Raw genomic sequence first — 13,696 nt, 5'->3', positions numbered from 1 at the left:
AAGGTTTTAGAAACCAAACTGGTAACCTTCCTGCAGCAAAAAGCCAGTGCTGTGACCAGTTCATCTCAGACTGTTGTAGTCGTTTAGTGAAATGTTCCTTTTTGTGGGATCGCTGGCCAACCACTTCCTTCAGCTCTCCTGAACATTAACTGCTGGACTGTGGGTGAATACTTTAGTTTGGTTTGCTTCTCAGTATCTGCATATTATTATTTTACTTGCACTGAAAATTAATACTAAGGTCTCACTTCCAGTATTAGAAATTTCCATGCGGTTTGGCTGCACTTAGCCATGCAGTTGGATTTGTGACATGGAGAGCAGCGCACAGTGGGCGAGCGTTTTGCTGGTTACAAATGACTGCTCCAGTCTGTCTCTCTTAGTTGCTGCAGCCTTAGATCTATTGGGCCATAACTCTGTGGCTTTTGCGGGATGTTTAACACACTTTTTTGATACAGGCTGAGTCTGAGGCCAAGTGATCAGCGATACGCAGAGACTGGGGAACCTGATGTTTGGTAAAGCTCCGGCACTTCCCTGCAAGGACAAAAATCCTCCTCTTGTAAGGATGGACTAAGAAGTTCAGATCTGCAGCCAAATGCCGTAGGACTTGGAGGCCTTCAGACTCAGGGCTTTTAAATCCATCTCTTTAATTCAGACTGTGAAAATGGCCCTTATTCTTCTACACTCTGTACTGAAATCAGTGAAATTGGCTGGAAAAACTATTGCTGGAGTAAAATCCGGCCTGGTGTCCTTCTGCCACCGAAGGGGGAAAAAACAGGCAAAGGGAAAGGACACCAGGAGTTGCTGTTTGAGCACTGAATTGTTAGTTTTACAACCAATTATCTTTGCCTGTGAGGCTTGTGCTTGTATGTATAACTGGAGAGCAGGCGAGTTTTCAGGCACTGAGCACCACAACGCTGGGCTGTGCAAATGTACGAACAAGCTGAACTATTTTTGAGAGTATTAAGGGATCAGCAGAGAGGCTGTTTACTGTCTAAATGTAGTAAAATTGTAGTAAATAAGACTTTGAAGTGAGGATGTGCTACTAAAATAAGAGAATGCTCCGATCACATTCTGTGTAGTCAATAACAATTTAAATTTGAATGTCAATAACTAATGAGTCGTACCGGTGTCTGTTCACAGGTTATACAGTATATTCTAAGCAGAATAAACACAAGCACCAATTTTCAGATGGCTAAATATGGAACTCCCACTGAATTTACCACTCTGAGATATTTTTTTCTTCCTTAAAGTATGCTCGTGATCTCATTTCCTTAAAGCCTATTTAATTTGCAAACTGATTAGTAAAAATATAAGAGAGTATTGGGCTATAAAATAGATTTGTTGCTTACATGTTTTTTAGTATCTGGCACAAATTATCAGCAGTTCTTTAAACAGTGGCTGTCATAAAGCATAATAAGACCTTTCTAATAGCTAGTTTAAACAATTATGTGAGTTTTTTATGTTCTCAAATATTCTAGATTTACTGTAATTTCCTCAAGTATGCATGAATTACATGACTGCACATCCTCAGTTCGCCCTGTCCAGCATGACTATGGTCAGATAAGGAACTGCCTTGAGGCATCGCAGCTCACTAGCGTTGTGGAGGTATCCTTACATTTGAGCATGGATTTTTGGCAAGCTGATAGGTTTCCCCTGGCTTTCACTACCACCACGTCAGTCCCTGCAAAGGACCGGTATGGCTAGGTTTGCTTTTCTATTCTCCAGAACAGGATAAACAGAGCATTAGCGTCAATATTTCCTTGTCATTTGTACAGTCTGTCGTTGAGTTTGGATTTCCAAGTGAGGGAACAGTGTGTTGTGGTGACCAGTAGTGTTCAGTCCCCGGTAGTGCATGTCAGGAAGACGATGCACACCCTGAGATTCGGCACTTGGGCGGGCTCCTGGGCTTCTTAGTCATATTTTCCTTCTAAATGTTAATCTCTATTGAACTTAGCTACTCTTTTTTTCTTCTTCTTCTTCTTTCTTTCCTCTGAATTAATTACATATGTTGTGTATCTCTCAAGCAAAAATGCTTCTGTCAGTGAAACAGTTAACTGGGGGGGGGGGGGGCGGGAAATGCAGAGATGCTCTTAGGAGCTACTTGTTTGTGAGCTTAATTAGTAGAAGGGTGCATTGAATGTTAAGTGCTGTCCCTCTTGATAAGTAACTAATACTTCCTTTTGTGGTGCTGTTGCCCAGCTGGTTTTTCTATGTGTCAATCTGGGGGAAAGGCACTGATTTCACTCAAGATTAGAATTACTTTGAATGTCTTGTTAAAAACACACATCGTTAATAACTATGGAGTCCTAAAGAATACATATTTTTCATCAAGGGCACCGTGACATCCTTACCAAAAAAATAAATTAAAGCTTATTTTGTGGTATCAGCCTTCCCCAGTGAGCTCACTCTAGGAAGGCGGTATGCTTTAAATGCAACAGCACCTAAACTCCGGGACAAAAAAAAAATATTTTACAACTGTTCAGTGTAAGTATTTGGATTAGCAATATACATTATGCATTCCTATTGAAATCAGCGAATGTATGCCATCACTGTATAGAAGAATATAAACCTCCAGATGATAAATTAGTAATAGCTGAGCACTGAGATATTTTCATCTGAGCTGTTCTATGCATTTATAAGGCTAGAAAAAAAATCCAGCTTTTAACTCAGAACTGTTATTTGTACTTGAAGAGAACAGTATTACTGTAGCTAAGAAAAGCAGGGATGAGCAGGCTGGTAACACGCCAATAGGCTTCACACCAGAAGTAAGGGAATATGCAACTCTCCATGCTTGTCGTATTTTTACTATAGATACATTTGCTTGAAATTTCACACTAAATTATTCTGAGTACGTGGCTAGGACAGTTCCATGCCATGTGATTATTACTGGGTTTTTTTTAATTTATTATTTTGCTAGTAGTTTTTCCATCTAGCAGCTAGATTTTAACCTTGATACATGCAGCATTCCTGACAGCACTGTAAATACAAATGGTAAGCATGATGAAACACATAAGCAGAGGGAATAAATGCCCAGTTTATATTAGGTATGACCTGTTACTGTTCTTTCTGTTATCGCTTTCCAGCATTCAGCAGAAAGAAAAAAAATATCTAAAAATAAAATCATTCTCAGAGGTTAGAAAAACAGGTCTTTCCAAACTTCCCGATCATAGAGCCTAATGAGTTAAATTTTCCTCAGTGATGTGCATGCGGGATTTTAGCTGCTTAGACATACAAGGTCAAACGAAACCACTCCATTACCTATTCTGACTTGTAGCAGAGAGGGGGGCACGGTTCCTTTGGGACAGACCCCTCGGGAGATGGTGACATAAGCAGAGAACATATTCTCTCTGCTTTCACCGTTGCCAGATGTCCCCGTTGTGCCAGGGCTTGCTGCCCCCCGCCTCCCCCAAACAGACCCAAGCTAACTGCAGTCCTGCATCCCCCTCGCTGCCGTAACTCCATGTAAACATGGCATTAAAGTAGAGACGCTGAGGTCACCGGAGAGGATTTTTACTAGCAATAGGAAGGCAAGATGGAAACGCGAAGCGTTGGAGTGCTTGCAAGGTGCAAGGTCCAGGACCGTGACTGTGGTGCTGGATCCGTGCTTCCTTTTGTCCCATTTGCCTACTGCATTTTCATGGCATCTCTGGTTTAAAGGTGTTGGATGATGGTGATGGGGAACTCACGGGGGCAGAGTGGTGTATTAAATTGGGAGAAGCGCTGCTTCTCAGGAACGGCAGCTACAGAACAGCAGCAGCAGGGTTTGTGGGTTTGTTTGGGTTTTAATGAAGTGTGATAGCGCAAGTTGGTGGATGTACACAACCGCTGCTCTTCCATTGCCATGGTGTAGCGCCACTTCGTTCAGGCTGCGTTCGGGCTGCCAGCGCTGAAGTTAATAAGCAGCAGTAGTTGCTTGCCATCAATCCTGCAAAAGCCTAAAAGCGCTCTGTGCATCTCCCCTCGATCCCCCTGCTACACCCCTCCCCTGCCCGGCGGCACCAGGACGGCAGCTTTAGGGCAAAGGCTGGTATTTTTCTAGAAGAAAGTAGGGCTTCGGGCGCGTGCAGCGATATTCTCCCGCTCTGCCGTGAAAGTTACCGACCGCGATCGCCGTTCCAGGCGGGCACCGACCATTGCATAACGCTCCCGCGGGCGCGCAGCTGAGGCGTTCTCCTCCTCCCTGCAAGTTTTCCTCGGGAAAACCCGGGGACGCGGGGCTGGCGGGGGTCTCCCTGCCGGCGGCGGCGGACAGCCCTCGGCGCGGCGGGCCCGGGGCAGCGGCCAGCTTACCTTGCACTCCCTCAGGCAGAAGCGGCGGTCTGCGCGCTGCCCGGGCGCTGCATCTCCCTCCCTCCGCCGGGCGAGTGGCCGTCGGGAGCCCCGCGCCGGCCGCGCATCTGCCGCCCGCCGGCGCCCGCGGCCGGGGCTCAGCTGCGGCCGCCCGAGCGCTCGCTAGAGGCAGCCGCCGCCGCGCGCTCCCCCGCTGCCCTCATCGGCTGCGGCGCCCGGCGCGGGGGGCGGGAGGGGGCGCCGCGGCGGGGAGGGGGCGGGGGGGGGTCGCTCCTCGGCCGGGGCCCCGCCGCGGGGCGGGCGGCTCGGGGGGAACTTGTTGAGCGGGACCGGCGGCGTCCCCCAGCCGGGCGGGAGCGGGCTGGGGCGGGGGGCTGGGGGCGGGTCCGGGGGCGGCCCGGCGGCGGCGAGGGGCGGGGCGCGGCGGGGGGCGGGGCGAGGGGCGGGGGGCCGTCCCGCCGCGCGGCCGCGCTGGGCCCTGCGGGCGCGTCCCGCAGTGCCGGGCCCGGCGGGAGCGCTGCCCAGCGCTGCCCGGCGCCCCCCGCTCCCGGCGCGGTGCTGGGGCCGAGGCCGGCACGCCGCGGGTCTGCCCCGCTGCTCCTGGGCAGCGGCGTCTGGCGTGGAGGGAAAGTATTTCAAGGTACCGAGCGAGTAGCTGCGCCCGTTGCTTTTAAACCTCGAGTAAAATGGACGCAAGTTCCCAGCGAAGCAAAGGCTTGACAGGCAGCAGGGGCTGACGGACGCGGTAACCTGCCTAAAGCTTAAATCCCGTCTTGCCTCCTTTGCTCGCAAATCACTTTGCCGTTTTTCAGAGGACGTTGCAGAGGTGTTTTGCATAAAGTTGGAAATTAAATGGGTCAGGTGTATGTAACGGGCCCCATCTGACAGGCTGGCAGAGGGTGTCATGTGAGGCATGGCAATCAGCGGGAGCTGCGCGGTCCACCCACCGCCGACGGAGGGTTTCCGTGGTGTTGCCACTTAATAAATGTTTTCCACCCCAGCATGAAACTCCCTTAGCCCCGTTACCACCAGGCACACAGCACGTAGGTTGTAGCGACACTACCTCCGCCATCGGTAGCATCACCAAGGATTGTTGATCTCCTGAGTTACCGAAGGGGCCCCTGATTGCAGGTGGCGGCTCAGCCCGGCTGGGCGAGCCCTGGGATGCGATGCCCCGCTGCTGCCCGGCTGGATGCGCCCCGTGCCACACCGCAGCGGGGAGGGACGCCCAAGCCAAGCGCTGAACAAGTTCGTGCATCGACGTAGCACGATGCAGCAGAAATACTGGCTCAAGTCCTGGATGTCTTTTTAGAGTTAATTAGCTGGAGCAGACCGCTGCACCAATGGATGCCTGCTGCTGCCGCAGCGGCTGGAGCACCTTGTTTGTGCCAGCTCTGCAATGTTTGCACCGGGCTCAGCTGATAGAGCCCGACAGCAGGTAAAGAAATCCTTACAGACCCGTCTGCCACATAAACAGCAGCGTGGGAGTGTGGAGATGAGTACACAGAAATCCTCGCCTGTTTAACTGCAGTTTAGCTGTGCAGGACTGGATCGGAGGAGTGTTCCACAAACCAGACAGTCAGCAGAGGGCAGCTCAGTTGCTCTCCCTGCCTGCTACCTGCCCAGGTACTCTGCTCTCCTCCCGCCCAGCCTTATCTCTGCCAGGGTGCTGCTCATCCCTGAAGGAGGGTGCCCAGGGCCACGCTCACCGCATCGCCTGCTGCTCTGCCCTGGGCAGCAGGTGCTGTGCGCTTCCCGCAGCTGGACCACAAGTGAGCTGGTGGCACGGTCTCCATCGCAGTTTATTATCTTTCTGGGTTTCTTACCAGAGATTTTTTTTTCCCAAAGACACAGGTGGAAAGAAAAATACCAACTTGCTTGTTGATACAAAAACACATTCCATGGTTTTTTTGTTTTTCTGTCTTTTATTTTCAGCAGCACTGACTTGCTGTATTCCAGGGCCTCTGTGGTTTTCTCTATATCAAACTAAATTTATTTTTGTCTGCAGCCTGTATACAGATATGGGTAAATTATGTGGCGTGGTGACCATGTTTTAAATAAGTATGCTACTTCAGCGTCAGCAAACAGAGCAGTGGTAGTAGATGCTGTTACTTTTTCACAAGCTGGAGATGTGTGCTGTGCAGACTGCATCCCAGGACGTGCAGGGCATGATTGTTCGAAGAAAATACTATTGTTTGATAACCTTAGTGACTGGAAAGGAAAAGCCTTCCAACAGCAGCAGTTAAACAGCATTCTTGTCTTCTCCATAATTATATTTAGAAGTTGTTGTCCCAGGGCTGATTATTGTTGCGCAGCATTATGCATATGCCCCATTTATAAAGCGAGGCAAGACACAGCATTTTTCTGTAGGGTTTTTAGAGAGTTAGAAAGGACTTACCAGTTGTGGACCAGCTTCCTGCTTATCCCACACGTGTAACTGCTGATACTGTTGGTGTACAATGTGATATTTTAAATCATGGTTTGTGAAAAATGATGTGTTTCCTAATTATCACGCTTCATGTTACTGTAAAAGCGTATAGAAGTAAATACACTGGGAAAATGGAAATGCTTCATCATCCCATTTGCTTATTTTTCAGCCTTTAAAAAATGCTGAGCGCAACTGTTGCATAATGAAATGTAGTGCAAAAAAACACTTGAGAAAGGGAAGAGAGGCCTGACTTCGACCTGGAATGATGCAAAGAGAAAAGTAGCACTTCATTACTTTTTTTTTTTTTTTTTTTTTTTTTAGACAACAAAGTTATAGCTCTCTAATGGAGTGTCCTACCTTCCCAGATTGCCTTTTTTTGTTTGTCAAGGAGGAGCGAGCCCTGCTCAGGGCTGCGGTGGCTCACTCCCATAGCAGGTGCAGGTGTGCAGATGGAAGTCCTGCCTTGGACTTCTGGAGTGAGTGATAAAATCATCAGGTTGTATCTGAGAGCGGTGAGACAGATTTTCTCGTGGTATTCTCTGTGGAGAAGTACAGTATAGGGGTCCTCCTTCCACACTGCTAATTTCATAAGAAATTTGTGGAGAGCATCTATGCGTATTTATAAATGTTAATCTTCTTGCACAGCCTGGTATTACAGACTTCAGGTTTTGCTCTTTTTTTTTTTCTTTTCTTCTCTGTCTTTTCTCCTTATGTTCAGCTTCGAGGGGAGCATGAGGGAGACAGGGCATATCTGAATTACTGAGGTGCTGGTCCTGTGCTGGTGTGGGAATGTCACCCCGTGCCCTCCTGGCTGGCAGCACCGGGGCATGTCCTCCTTGTGCTCCTTACAGCTGCAGGGGTTTTGGCTAGAGCACTGCTCGCGGTGAACACTGTGCTGGGGGAGATGTGTGTGTCCAGCAGGTGTTTTCTGTCGTCACACTCCGCTAGAACGTGCAGGTCCTACAATATATCACTGAAATGTAATTTTCTGGAACAGTCTATGTAGTTCTTGTCAGTCTTTGAGAAAACAAGCTCAAATCCAGCTCAGGGAAAAGCATGTGGCAGCCAGAGCCTGAGTTACCTGCCAGGTGGTTCAGCTGACACCAGCGTGGAAAAGATGATAACCAACATCAAAGTAATTTTCACAATCAGCATGAAAGCTGGTATTTAAACTATGTTAGTTTCAAATGTGGACTGTACGCTTGGGCGCAGGGCCTGTCGGCAGGAGAAGCCAAGGAAAGCGCTGGCGCCACGTGCTTGGCTTGGGTTGAGCGACGGGCGGGCGATGCCGCCGGCCTCCAGCAGCCCCAGCTGAAGGGTTGGGGTCCGTGCCCGAGCTGCTGGCCTGGGATCAGGATCGGGAGGGTGCTCCCACCTGGTGCCTGTCCTGCTGGGGATGGGTTAAGTAACTTCTGTTAGGAGGAGTAATTAAAGTGCTGACACTAAACATATGAGCTAGGTTACTCGGGGTATACATAATTGTTCAGGACTAGCCTGGTTTGTTGCAGAACCTTACCACCTCCTTTTTAGCGGAAAGAAGGGTGAAGTGTGCTTGGTTTGAAGCACGGAGCCATGGGCAGTGCTGGGCCTTTTCCCTCTGTAGGCTTTTGGGACCAATGCTGTTGTTATATCTTTGTTAAAAGCAAATATTTTTGCATTGCTGAATCTTCGTTCACATTAATTAGGTCATTATTTTTGTGCCTTTATATGATAGCTGCCTGGCTTTCTGTGCTAATTTTGTTATTTATTTACTTACTTGAACCTGCCATTGGAAGAAAAATGGAGGAATGTTAAATATGCTCCTCTCCTCCAGCTGAGGTGAATGCAAACTCGGCTTGAATTTCAAACGGATCCTCACGTAATCAAATCCTTGTATCCTTATATCCTTGCTTTGAGGAAGGATATAATCTGCTTGGCTGTGATGACAAAGAAATAAGGTCTCTCGGAGTCATGTTCGGCAGAAATTTGAGAGATTTAATTTAGTGTCTTGCTCCACGATGAGTTTTTTCCATGAGCTTGGACAATTCATTTGAGACTATGCTTATGTCTGTTCTTTATCTGTAAAGTGCGAGTAATTGCACATCTGTTAACTTGGAGGAACATTTTGAAGATAAAGTGGATTTAAGATTATGTGTATAATACCCATAATACCTGCGTGCAGCTACAATATTAAATAGCTGATTAAGTGAACTGCTATTTATGGGGTTTCTGCTCTAAGAAGGAAAATGCTGAGTAACCTTATTACTATGGTAGTTATTTCTGTACTTTGTTGGTATAAGTATGAGCAGGATTTAGACCTCTCTCTTAATTTCCCTTCCACAGATCATTGGACGAAAAATACAACCCCAGGTCTTACCAACTAAAGCTGAGATTTTGAGTTCCAGTTGAATGCTGTCTCATTAGGACTCCAAATTTCTGTAGATACTAGTTTGTCATTCATACAAAGAAAGAAGTCTTCATTTTATTGGGATAGGAGGTCGTTTTTTGGTTGTGGTCTGTTTTTTGTTTTGGTTTTGGTTTTGGTTTTTTTCCTCCTTTTTTCCTTCTTATTTTCACTGTGCGTATAGTTTGGAAAAGTCCATTTTCAGTACACAAATGTTTTTGGGAGGGGAACTAGAGTGATGATTGGAAGTGCTTGTTTGTTCTTCTAAGGATGAGGTTTATGAACTAGTCTCTTGTGGTGTGTACGGGCTGTGGAATCACTTGCCTAATAAAGATGTTCTCAACAGATGCAGAATTCTGCACTGGTTAAATTATCATGCAGCCTGTACAGTTAGGAAATAAATGAGGGTCTGGGAGACCATGATGTATGATACCCTAAATGGCTGCATTTTGTTCATATTTGAAAGGCAGTTTAGCTTGTCGTCATTACTGATGATTTGTGCTTTTATAGCCCTTCTTTTTGCATTTCAGAAATCCTTTGTGCCCATCTGAATAATAAATCAACATGTTGGATTTGTTCAGTAAGAGCAAATGTGAAATTACATTCTTATTAAGCTATCTTGAGAAACTGTAAGTGTAGGTGAAATTTTTAAAAGGAATATTATGCCAACTTTGTTAATAGTTTGTTTTGTCTTGTTTATTTTATTACCTCATCAGATTTCAGGGATATATCTCCAACTGCTTTATGGCAAAGGGAGAAATACTGCCCCATTTAAAAATACAAAATAAAAAATCTGATCATACTTTTGATTGCCTTCAAATGAACGGTTTCAGATTTAAGCACCTAATGAAATCTGGAATGAGCATGAATCTTAGAATTCAAGTTACAGACAAAGGAAAGGCAAATGTAACAAATAATGGGCATAGTTTCATCTGTTGCATATTTGCTCTTTGGTGGAATAATATATTATTTATACAACATTGATTTTATTAAAAGGAGGATTTAATGCAACTTTTCCGTCAAACTGTAGAGCCGTTAAATGTTATAAGGTAATGTAGACTCCCAAACCCTCGGTAAGGTCTTCTCGCTTGAAATATTGAACTATTTAAAATTCAAATATAGCATAAAAATACAGGCTTTTATGTGCTTTTACATGTTGCCTTAACATTAGAAGCCCAGACAGCAGTGTGGTGCTAATGCATAATACTTCAAAAAAAACCCCAACAAACAAGCTAAGGTAAAATATATGAAACGAGTGAAAATTGAAATCATGGAAAATTATGTAAGAGAGAAAATTGAACAGTGCAAATAGTCAGAAGTAAATTGAATGCTCTGAGTCTAAACCAGAATTAGGTATTTTGGCCATAATTTTCAGAAATGAACTGATAGTGTAGTTTCCAAAATCCATATGCAGGCACCAAAATAAAATTGCCCTCAATAATTTTGATACATGGCAGAGCAACGATGGTAGTGAATGAAAACAGATGTAAGGAGGCAGGTTGCAACATCATGGGCACACCAAAGCTTTAGCCGTATGCTCGCAATTAAGAGCTTCTACTCCCTTGTTTAATGAGGGACATGTTGTAAAGGTATGAATGTGATGGCCCCCACAAATTTTAAAAACGGTTGTACAAATCTAAAAAAGAGTTTCAGTCTGTTTGATGCTCTGGGAAGAAAAAATTCTGTATGTTCTTGGTCAGTATGGCCTTTTTCACACAATTTCTTCCTGCAGAATGAGTAATTAAACAGCAGAGTCTTATCTGGGATTTATTTAAGCATATTTTTGAATCCACCGTGTATTTCTTAAACACAGTAGTATAAATGTTCATGTCATAAAGTAGCCAGCAAGCCAGCATAGTAACAAACTTCCATAGGCCAACATCTCTTTTAAAAATCAAACCAAAACAGTAACTTTTTTTTTTAAATCCAGAACGAGTTGGAAACTGTTGGAAGCTTTATTTTGTTAATACATTACGTGATAGAAGCACATCACATTAGAAGACTTGAAAGAACTTAGGCTGAGCAAAAATATTCATATCTACATTGTTGCTAGTACTAGTGTCAAGTATTTGTATAGAAAAATATGTTAAGCTTTGAGTAGTGCCAGTGCTACAGCTTATTTTTATTTATTTATTTAATAAGATAACCTAGCAGCTTCAGCATTTGTGAATAAGGGGATGCTAAATTGATGATTGACTATGCAAAGTCTTGATTCTTGTGTGTATTAAAATGTATGTGACAAAGTTTTACCTTAAGAAAGGGATATAAGAAGTTCTTTTTTTAAAGTCTGAACATCCTAAAAGCACTAAGTATTTAAATAAGTTGTGTTAGGAGCAGTCTGATGATAAACGTGGGAAGCCTGATAGTGACGTTAAACGAGTGTACAGTAGGCAGTAGAGGCTGAGTCCTTCTTAATCCTGTCTGCAGCTCTTCAAAATACAGTACAATAAAAATGGTCTGTCCTTCATAAAACCTGACTTCTGGCATACTACGTTGAAAACCATTAAAAGTAGCACTGCATTTTAATTTTCTTCAATTTTTGAGTAAGTTCAGTACTTTAAATATTAATATTTAGCAGCAGCTGAGGAGCATAATTAGCACACGCTTTAAATCAGCGGGGTCCCTGTCAATATTGCGCTACAGCCCAGTAACTAAGGTTGCTGCTGGGGCAGGGGGGGGGCTGGGGGTGGTCGGGGGGGGCTGGGGGGGTGAGGGCAGGAGCCGCCCTGCAGGGTGCTGGGTGCAGCCCTGGCGGCTGGGCAGGTTTGTAGGTGGCGGTGGCTAACGGGACTTTTGCACGGCAATTGGTACCTTTGCCTGTTTTGGGGGGGCTGTGACAGGGGCTGGCAGCGGGGGAGCAGGTTTGGTGGTCACAGGAGGTGGGCTTCAGGAAGAGGTGGTGGTGCAAGTCAGTAAGATTTGCTGGAAGTCCCATGTGCTTATCACTTTGAAATCTCTGAAAACCCAGAAATAAATTTATCTTTCTTATAGCGCTGTGGTGCTTCAATTCCCTTCTAGGAATTCAAAGTAGCACCCTAATACTTGAGTGTCTCCACATCCTCCCCCTCTCTGTGCCTCCACCTCCCCTTCTGCCGAAGCCTTGGTGGGGAACTTTGCTGGACGGGGAGCTGAAATGATCGCTTCTTGTCTCTAGATGTTACTAATTCATGGGACTTCCTTATGCACAACTTCCATCGCTCATGGTGTTTAAAGAAATAAATGCCTAAATTAAAAGTACCATCTCGTATTTGCTTGAAATTCATCTCCCATTAGCTTCAGCAGCTGCCTCCTGGTTCTAATACTGCGAAATTTGTGGATAACAGCTGTGCACTCATTTCATCCACCACCTCTGTGAATTTGTAAACCTCAGTCGCATAAATCCCTCCTCTGCCTTCTTGGAAGACTCTGGGACATCATGGCCCCTACTCAGGAGGCAGCTTCTCCATCCCCTTGTCATAGCGTCACAGACTGGTTTGGGCTGGAAGGGACCTTAAGGATCATCTCGTCCCACCCCATGCCCTGTGCAGGGCCCCCTCCCCCCATCCCAGGCTGCCCCCAGCCCCATCCAGCCTGGCCTTGAGCACTGCCAGGGATGGGGCACCCACAGCTGCTCTGGGCAGCCTGGGCCAGCGCCTCGCCGCCCTCACGGGGAACAATTTCTGCCTCACAGCTCACCTACATCTCCCCTCTCCCAGCTTAAGGCCATTCCCCCTTGTCCTGTTGCTACAAGCCCTGATAAAAGTCTCCTCTGTTTTTTTTATAAGCCCCCTTTAAATACTGGAAGGCTGCTAGAAGTTCTCCCCGGAGCCTTCTCTTCTCCAGGCTGCTGCTCTGGTTGCCTGTCTCTGTACCTTCTGCAATCTATTATGTCCCACTCCAGCTATGGAAGCTGTATTTATTTATTGAACTCAGTTTTACTTCTCTGTGAGATGATATAAATCAAATCTTTCATTGAAGGATAGCAGTAAACATCACTGGAACTTTTATTTGTGAGCTAAGATTTTATTTCTGGTGATGAGCTGGGATGATGAGCTAATGAGGTTTGTTTTGATGTATAATTTTGTTATTTCACATCAATTACCAGATGACAGATAAGCTCTGCAGCAATTGATTATCTAAATAAGGAGCACGATAAGCTCCTGGGGCCTGAGGGTGATGCTAAACAGACAGATCATGGCCTCCTGGAAGCTGACACACCATGTCACAGACATTTTTGTTGGCCGACACAAGGGATGCTGGTTCTTAAGCAAAAGGGAAAAAAGGACAAGTCAGTCCCACGTGCTTGGGAGTTTCATGGAACAAGTGGGGATTTGCCTTGCCTTTACGGGGTGTGCGGGCTGCGGAGCCTTCGTGCGAGAGCTGCTGCATCCCCCGTCCCATGGAGGGCTAGCCTTACTCTTGGGGCGTCTTTTGTATTTGCACAGATCTCTCTGGTTTTTGCAGGTGCTTCTGTCTTTTCCTCTAACAAAACACTTAGTGAAGGATCGTGTCCTTTGCTCTTGTCACTGTATTCCCTACGAGCTCATTTAATAGAGAATTTATGATGGGATGCTTTTCATAATATTTTACTTAAACAGAGTTGAACTTGACAGTCTCTC

The 13,696-nt window shown here is 45.9% G+C and overlaps 2 protein-coding genes across 3 annotated transcripts in view; one reads left to right on the top strand and one right to left on the bottom strand.

The window, feature by feature from the left end:
• Positions 1–11,782, bottom strand: part of INSYN2A (inhibitory synaptic factor 2A) — a gene marked incomplete at its 5' end in the record, with an annotated part of 58,273 nt that extends 46,491 nt beyond the window's left edge. The window contains one exon of the mRNA XM_080403107.1: positions 4,288–11,782. The remainder of the gene's footprint in view (positions 1–4,287) is intronic.
• Positions 1–13,696, top strand: part of DOCK1 (dedicator of cytokinesis 1) — a 317,964-nt gene that overhangs the window by 148,209 nt on the left and 156,059 nt on the right. The gene's annotated exons all lie outside the window — the stretch shown is intronic.

Source organism: Falco punctatus (genome assembly GCF_963210335.1).
Source record: "Falco punctatus genome assembly, chromosome: 9".
Classification (NCBI taxonomy): Eukaryota; Metazoa; Chordata; class Aves; order Falconiformes; family Falconidae; genus Falco; species Falco punctatus.
Note: the sequence above shows the minus strand (reverse complement) of the source record. Positions and strands in the feature narration are given on the sequence as shown.